The sequence below is a fragment of the Mus musculus genome, chromosome 2 (assembly GCF_000001635.26).
Source record: "Mus musculus strain C57BL/6J chromosome 2, GRCm38.p6 C57BL/6J".
NCBI lineage: Eukaryota > Metazoa > Chordata > Mammalia > Rodentia > Muridae > Mus > Mus musculus.
This window is the reverse complement of record NC_000068.7, coordinates 80,855,852-80,863,709: the sequence shown is the minus strand read 5'-3', so window position 1 is coordinate 80,863,709 and position 7,858 is coordinate 80,855,852. Positions and strand designations below refer to the sequence as shown.

At 41.7% G+C, this 7,858-nt stretch overlaps 1 pseudogene; it reads left to right on the top strand.

The window, feature by feature from the left end:
• Positions 1,369-2,816, top strand: Gm13700 (predicted gene 13700; annotated as a pseudogene).

Sequence of the window (7,858 nt, the reverse complement as noted above, 5' to 3'; positions counted from 1 at the left end):
TTTCAGGAAGTCCCTGAAACTGACCACATTCACTAGGCCCTTCTTCCCCAAGACTATAAAAGCGGTAAAGCCTACTGAGAGTCATTCTCAAACAAGACAAGCTGAAATAAAAAGGCTTATAGGTATGCTGCACTAACTAGAAGAGGTTCAGGTCTAGCAGGATGGATAAAACTGAGACCAGTCAGAGCCAGGCTGAACTGCCTAGAAGCAACAAAGTCCAGCCAAATTGCCTGTAAGCAGCTCAGCCGAAGGAGGCCACAGGGAAAGTGCATCTTCCAACCTGTTGAGCTTCCCGCATGCTGTGTAGCACATCCTAGGGATATTCAGTTCCTTGAGCTGTCCCTCACACTGGGGTGGACTTTGATGATACAGTTGTCTGTATGTCATTTCTGTAAGAAACCTCTCACCAGTATTTTGTAAGTAGTCCCAATAAAACTCACTGGTTCACCAAATTGGACTTTAGTACTATCTGTGCTTAGACCGTTTTCAGTTAGCAGTCCGGGGTAAGTAGACATTTATTTGTTTGAAGCTTCCCAGAACTAGTACGGGAGATGGCAAAATTTATAAGGCACTCTGAAGAGTAACAGAAAAAGATTAAAAAATCTACAAAGGACTGGAACAGACATTGCTCCAAAGACAGCCCATAAATATGCAAGACAGTATACAATACCACTAATATCAGGGAAAAGTACAACAGAACCAGTGGGAGATACTGCACACTCAACATAATATTATCATCCCCTCCCCACCGAAGACAATTTCAAAAGCTATAAGAAAATAAATACAAGGATGATTCCCACATGACCCAGAAATCCCTCTTCTGGATATATATCCACAGGAAATTAAATCACTGCCTGGGAAAGACAGCTGCACCCTATGTCCACTGCAAGATTATTTATCGAATCTAAAGCGTGGAAACCGCATAAATGTGTGTCAACAGGCACATGAGTAAAAGGAACGTGATCAGTAAACACAGCTGAAAGTTGTTTGGCATGTGACCTGAAAAAAAAGGGATCCCTGCCATCTTCCGAAACACGGATAGACCTGAAGGACATGAAAAAAGACAGTTACAGAAAGAGAAATATCCCATACCATTTGCACATGTACGCTGAAAACATAAGTAACCATTATAGAAATATGGAAAATTAAAACAGTGGTTACCAGACTGGGAAGGAGAAGAGAAACAGCATGACGTGAGACAAAATCGCAATGTGCAAGCTCATAGATGAACGTGTCTAGATGCAGAATATTCACCATGAAGAAAAGTGTATTATTCTAAAGACTTCAGTTATATTAGAAAACAGACACATTAATGTGCTTCAGCGTTCTGACCTGGCTATATGGCCATGTTAGAAACTCAAATATGGACTTGGGCCACGCCCCTGTCCATGTAGTTGGTTTCCCAGCGCATGTAGATCCTATGGACCGACCCCACGTGTGAGGAGAGTCCTGCAGAGGACTCAGACAATGAAGAGGAAGACCTTGACTCCACAAAGGCAGCACCCCAGATCCGTCATGCCCCAGAAGACATCGTGCTGGAAGCCCAGCCAGTGGCATGGCATTCCACCCGACTCGAGATCTGCTGGCAGCAGGGGACGTGGACGGGAACGTGTTCATCTTTGCCTACTCTTGTCAGGAGAGAGAAACCAAAGAACTCTGGTCCTCGGGACAGCACCTCAAGTCCTACCGAGCAGTTGTCTTCTCAAAGGATGGGCAGAAACTTGTTACTTACTGTCTCTAAGGACAAAGCAATCGATGCATTAGATGAAGAACAGGGACAATTGGAAAGACAAATTCCCAAGGCTCACAGTGCCCCTATTAACAGTCTGCTGCTTGTAGATGAGGATGTTTTGGTTACTGGGGACGACACTGGTGGCATCCCGCTATGGGACCAGCGTAAAGAGGGCCCTTTGATGGATATACGGCGGCATAAGGAGCACATTGCTGACATGGCTCTACACCCAGCCAAAAAGCTGCCTCTGACAGCCAGTGGAGGTGGCTGCCTTGCCTCTTCAACATCAAGAGACACTGGTTTGAGTTACTCACAGAGATCTAACTGCCATCGCCCTCATGAAATACGAGAAGAAGGTGGCCTGTGGATCTAGCGAGGGGACCATCTACCTCTTCAATTGGAATGGTTTGGAGGCTACAAGTGACCGCTTTGCCCTGAGAGCATAGTCCATTGACTGCATGGTTCCAGTCAGGGAGAATCTGCTGTGCACTGGCTCCAAGGATGGAATCATTAGGGCTGTGAACATCCTGCCAAGCCGTGTGGTAGGCACCGTAGGCCGGCATGCTGGGGAGCCTGTGGAGGTGCTAGCCCTATCCCATTGTGGCCACTTTATGGCCAGTAGTGGCCATGACCAGCGCCTCAAGTTTTTGGGATATGACTCAGCTTCGAACTGTGGTTGTGGAGGGATATGGGTGACACAAGAAAAAGGGAAGGCCAGTTCTTGCCTTGAGCAGGAAAGCTTGGAGCACGGACGACTTCTTTGCAGGGTTGAGGGAAGATGAACAGGATGCCAAGGCACCAGAGGAGGTGGTGAGGAAGAGCGATGACGACAATGACTGAGGTACAAGGAGCTGTTTTCTGGGACAGAGATAGATTGAACCTACTACCTTCAACATGATAAGCTCAGCTCTACCATTGAGTTTCTATATTCTACTGTGTCATGGAAGAAATGACATGAACTCAGGGCCCTGAAGTGGGAAAGTGTTTGATCCCCCTATCATTGTAAAAAAACTTTACAGCCACTACAGCTAGATAGCAGGCACATGTATACCAACCGGGGTTTTAATATAAATAAAAGCAGTATAGAAAAACAAAAACCATATAAGCCCAAACCAGGGACAATGGTGGGAGGAAGAACTCTTTGGGTCAGTCAGTTCTCCAAATAAAAGCAAAGATTCACAGTAAATAAGTAAATAAATAAATAAACTCAAATATGTTTATTAAAATTTATTTTAAAGCAAGAAAGTAACCTTGTTTTGTTAAGGAAAAATACATAAAATTGTTTCTTCAAAAAATCAGAAAGCATTAAAAGTGAAATTCCTAATCATCAAAATAAAGGATTAAAAAATTAAAGAGATGAGCAGAAAACAGGAAAAGATTTCTGAATCCCATACACTAGGGGTAAGAAATGAGTCAGATAATGGATGAGTCTAAAAACGATAAAGGAAAAAACTGATAAGGAAAAAGCTGGTACATATTGAAAAAGAAGGAATACAAATAGAAGAAAATATAAAAAAATATTCAACATCATTAGTAACCATGGCAACATAATTAAAGCCACAAATAACTGTTTTTACAGTAAAATTGATATTATGCATTCATAAAATATTGGCAGAAAATAAAAACTATGGCAGAATTAAGTAAGTATTGATGGATACACCCATGAGAGGAAACTATAAAAAAGTGGAAATTTGCATTGGGTCCTTCTTTAGGGAAAATACTTCAGACTCTCTCAGAAATCTGAATATGCAATTTCATACCCAACTCATTCCATTCTTACAGGTATATATGTGGATATACGTTTATAAAAAATGGCAAATATAGATAGACAGATACAAGTATATCCCGGCACAGACCCTCTGAGAGTTCTCAAACATCTGCAGCAGGAGATATGTTCAAGTGTTAATAACATTAGCATTCATGCAGCCAAAACCTGCTTAAAACTCAAGTCTTATCAGAAAAAGAGACAATTTGGAGATTATTCACACAATAAAATATTACTTGGCAATGAAAATAAATGAATAGATGCAACAAAATGATATAGCAACAGACAGTACATATATATATATATATATATATATATATATATATATATATATATATCAACAGACAGTATCCACCTTAGTAGCACATATATTAAAAGTTCAGGATAACAATCAGAAAGGTGAATTTTAAGATTTTAAGATTTATTTATTTATTATATGTAAGTACACTGTCGCTGTCTTCAGACACATCACAAGAGGGCATCAGATCTCATCACAGATAGTTGTGAGCCACCATGGAGTTGAACTAAGGACCTCTGGAAGAGCAGTCAGTGCTCTTAACTGCTAAGCCATCTCTCCAGCCCCAGAAAGGTGAATTTTATTGTCATAATATTTTTGTAAAAGTCAAACTGTAGACTACCTGATATCATACAATAAAACTTCGAAGAACCACAAAACTAAATCCCCCCAAAAATTATCCACTGCCATATATGGTAATATTTTTAAAACAATTCAGTATTGAATTATTTCACTGTAAAGGAAGCAGCTGAAAAATATGCTCAGTGTCAATGTGTCCATTATTAGAACCATAGCCTCGGAGAGTTTGCTACATCATTGTTTTATAAGTTAAATGTAAGACAGACATTTATTTCATATCAGTCAAATATTACATAAAAGTGTTTAACATAAGTACTCTTTTCTAGTCTTGTTGACTGAATGTTGCTAATTTTCTGTGGCAAATAGAAACCTGGAGCATAGACCAGGAAAGCCATCAAAAGTGAATGGGAGTTTGCAAGACTGCAGAGAGGGAAGGGAGAGACAGTGAGAGAGAAGGGGAAGAAGGAGAAAAGGTGAGCAAGATGGAAGAGAGAGATGAGGGGAACGGGACAAGGAAAGGGAGAGGGAGAGGGAGGGAAAGAGGGAGAGAAAGCTTAAATTATGCCTGTCTAGTTTTGTTCATATTCTTAAGTGACCTTGACTCCCCTTTCCTCCCACAGCCACTTGGTTTAAATAGCTGTAAACCCAACCCAGAGAGTGGGACTGAGATCTGGGCTGTTTTCTGTTGAGGAGTGTTGTGTTCAGCAAGGACTATTCCTAAGTCACCTGTGAGTCACTGAAAGCATTTATCCAGCTCATTGCTTTGCCTTAGGAAACTCTCCTGTTGTTAAGACACCTCTGACAGTAAGCAGAAGGTCACAATCAAGTGTGTTAACCACTGTGATGGAGACGTTCAAAGCGTGTGCAGAGAGTACAGCGATAGCCTAGAAGTAGAGTGCCAGGCTGGGCAGAAAAGACAGCAAGCAACTTAGTAACAGGAGTTGGAGATGCCTAAATGGGTTTGCTAAATGAGGACAGGGACGATGGGCTGCACAGAAAACTTCTAGTTGCCTGTTCTCTGTGCCATCCAAATGTCAGAAGAAGGTTCAATTCCTGAGGGGTGTGCCGAATTTTTGTTTTACACAGTATGCTTGTTGTGTCTTTCACATTAAATTCAGTCCAAACAAATACAGTAAAGCACAGTCCTAAAGATTCCTGTTTGAAGTTAGGCTAGTCACTTCAAACCACCATTTTAATAAATAAATAAATAAATAAATAAATAAACAAACAAACTAATTCATGGAAATTCAGCTTTGATGGAGACATGAAAGATTATCGCTCAATAGCCTTATTTGATATGCAAATATATTATGCAAATTCGATAAATCCAGAGTCCTGTGTGAACCATTCTCAGAAGTGGCACATTGTAAAAGCTCGGGAACCGTTAAAAAGTAAGTTTTGCAATTCTGTTTTTAACTCACCTTTTCCATAAACCACTGTGACTGGATCACTGAGTGAGCTCTTCTCATTCACACATAAGAACAGTTAAACACTTGTTGCTGTTCCCCTTTAAGATGGCTTCCTGGGATGAGTTAATAAGACACTATTGCAAGTCATAGAGAAATCAAGCTGAAACTTATCTGGGAGCTTCAGAGTACCAGAAGGCTCTAAGAGGATGCTGAGAACGAAAAGGCATCAGTAGTCTTACTCAGCTATAAACCCACACCAACTTGCCAGGCAAGATGGGCCCATTGTCGCAACAGTGGTGTGGCTGCTGAGGTGGTAACCAGCCTCTCTCTGAAGGGATGTGAGGCCCACTCCACAACAGGGGATTTATAACTGATAATGTAAACCTGGTCAAAACCCCAAGGCTAAGGAGATCTTAGGTCCTAGTGGCAAACTTAATACTGTTATTTTACTAAAATGTCGTGTTAACTAGTTGTCCTCTAAATATTTATACACACAAACAGATGCTCTCTCAGCTTTAACCGGAAAAGCCTCTCCATGCAATAAAAGGCAGTGAATGCACAGAAACGCCAAGTGCTTTGAATAAGCAATGGCCAGAGGCTCGGCTATAAACACTACATTTATACCGCTCCCTCTGAGGCTCAGAGAACATTTTAGAAGAGAGAGTCGAAAAACTGTAAGAGCCAGGAGACTGAGAGAAGGGCTGTGAAATGCTTTCCAAAGCAGCCGTAATCTCATGCCAGCTGTGCCTGCCCAAAATGGGCCTAAACATGACAGGGACTATCAGTAGTCAATCATGGATTGTGGAGGAGCTTCTGGGGCCCAAGCCCTACCTGCTGAACTCTTAACCACTGACGGATTCTGGAGGGAAAAATCATTGTCTTCAATTATCTATCCACTGAGGAACCCCCAGGCTCTAGCAGATTGCTCCAAATCAATGGTCACAGAGGTGACTATGATTATAGTCAGAGGGTCTCAAAAACAAAACAAAACAAAACCACAGTTGTGATCTTGTACAGATGAAGGAACAAAATAAGGATGAGAGGGAAGTAAGAGAACATTTTAGCAGATGTATGAAATTATCAAAGAACAAACACAATAAATGCTTTTTTAAAAAGAACAGCGTTCAGGAGCTGGGAATGGTGTCACACACCTATAATCACAGTCCTCGGAAGCTAGAGGGAGGCAAGAATATCAGGAATTCAAGGTCATCTTTGGTTACATAATGACAGAGAGTTCAAGGGCAGTCTAAACTACATGACTTAGTCCTCAGTGTCTCTCTTTCTCTCTCCCTCTCTCTCTCTCTCTGTCTCTCTCTGAGAGAGAGAGAGCGAGAGAGAGAACACACAGAGAGAACACACACATAGACTAATTCTTCCCTTCGTTTGGTAGAATACCACACAGATCCCTGAGCTTCTCAGCCTCTTACATGTTAAAGAAGCATCGTATATGTATGATGTTTATATATATGTGCATGCTTATTTGTATGTATAAGCATATATAATGTGTGTGTGTGTGTGTGTGTGTGTGTGTGTGTGTGTGTATAATCAAATAAATCCACTCAGTCTAATATGAAACAAAACTCCTCCAGTGTCCCAAATCAATCACGTCTGACCCAGGGCTAAAATCCTGAGGAAAGAAGTTGCCATGCTACAAGGCTGCCCCTTTCTCCTTTCTCCTTTCTCCTTTCTCCTTTCTCCTCTTTCTCCTTTCTCCTTTCTCCTTTCTCCTTTCTCCTTTCTCCTTTCTCCTTTCTCCTTTCTCCTTTCTCCTTTCTCCTTTCTCCTTTCTCCTTTCTCCTTTCTCCTTTCTCCTTTCTCCTTCTCTGTGAAGGGTCAGGGCTTAAGAAGCAGTAAGGGGAAAGAGAGAAGTCAGTGCCACATGAGAGTGTCCCTCACAGGATGCTGGATAGATGCTCTGTGCTTTGACATCAGCCAAAGCAAATACATTCCATGGAGGGGAAAACAAGAAGCTTTGGCAGGCATGTCAGAGAGTCCTACAGTACTCAGACAGCAGCTGTGCATTCACAGTGGCACACTGTGCCCTTCCTGAACACTCTGGTTCTCTAATATATGCCCAAGACACCCCCCCCCTTTCAGGAATCAAAATTTTATTTTCCCCATGTGGGTCAAACTGCCCAATAGTCTTCTTGGGCAGTATAGTTTTTAAGAAGTTTCTGAGGCTGGAGACATATCAGCTGGTATGGAAGGCAAGCTTGAACTTGAATTTGGATCCTCAACATCCAAGGGTATAGTAACAAAACACCTCTAACCCCTGTGTTGGAGAAATAGACAGGAGGCTCCCTGGAGCTCACTAGCCAGCTAACCTTGCTGAGCACAGGAAATTCAGGTGCAGTAAG